Consider the following 604-nt stretch of genomic DNA (forward strand, 5'->3'; position numbering starts at 1 on the left):
GAAACTAATTGAGGCTTAAGCTCAAAGTTGTTTGCTCCAATGGCAGGGATAGAGATGCTTCTCCCATAGAAGTCGGGAGTAGGTGCAGTAAAGTCACCCAGCACCTTCCTTGCATTGTTGGCATTGTTGTTGTTTTCGGCTGCCATGAGTTCTTCTTCTTTGAAGATTTCTGTTAGGTCCTCTACAGAGAATTGTGCCTTAGCTTCTCTTAGCTTCCGCTTCAAGGTCCTTTCAGGTTCAGGATCAGCCTCAACAAGAATGCTTTTGTCTTTGCTCCTGCTCATATGAAAGAGAAGAGAACAAGAAAATATGGAATCCTCTATGTCACAGTATAGAGATTCCTTGAGGTGTCAGAGGAAAAGAAAAATGGAAGGCAGAAGTAGAAAATTCGAACTTATCAAAGAGGATGGAGTTCAAATTTTGCATCAAGGAATAGTGTTAGTCCATAAATAGAAAGATGTGAGAAGAAGGGAAGCAATTTTCGAAAATTAAGTAAAAGATTTTGAAAACATTTTGAAAAACTTTAATTGATTTCCGAAAATAAAAGTGGGGAAGAAGTAAAGTGATTTTTGAGAAAGATTTTGAAATTAGAAATCAAAAAGAT

The sequence above is a fragment of the Arachis duranensis genome, chromosome 5, assembly GCF_000817695.3.
Source record: "Arachis duranensis cultivar V14167 chromosome 5, aradu.V14167.gnm2.J7QH, whole genome shotgun sequence".
In the NCBI taxonomy this organism is placed as follows: domain Eukaryota; kingdom Viridiplantae; phylum Streptophyta; class Magnoliopsida; order Fabales; family Fabaceae; genus Arachis; species Arachis duranensis.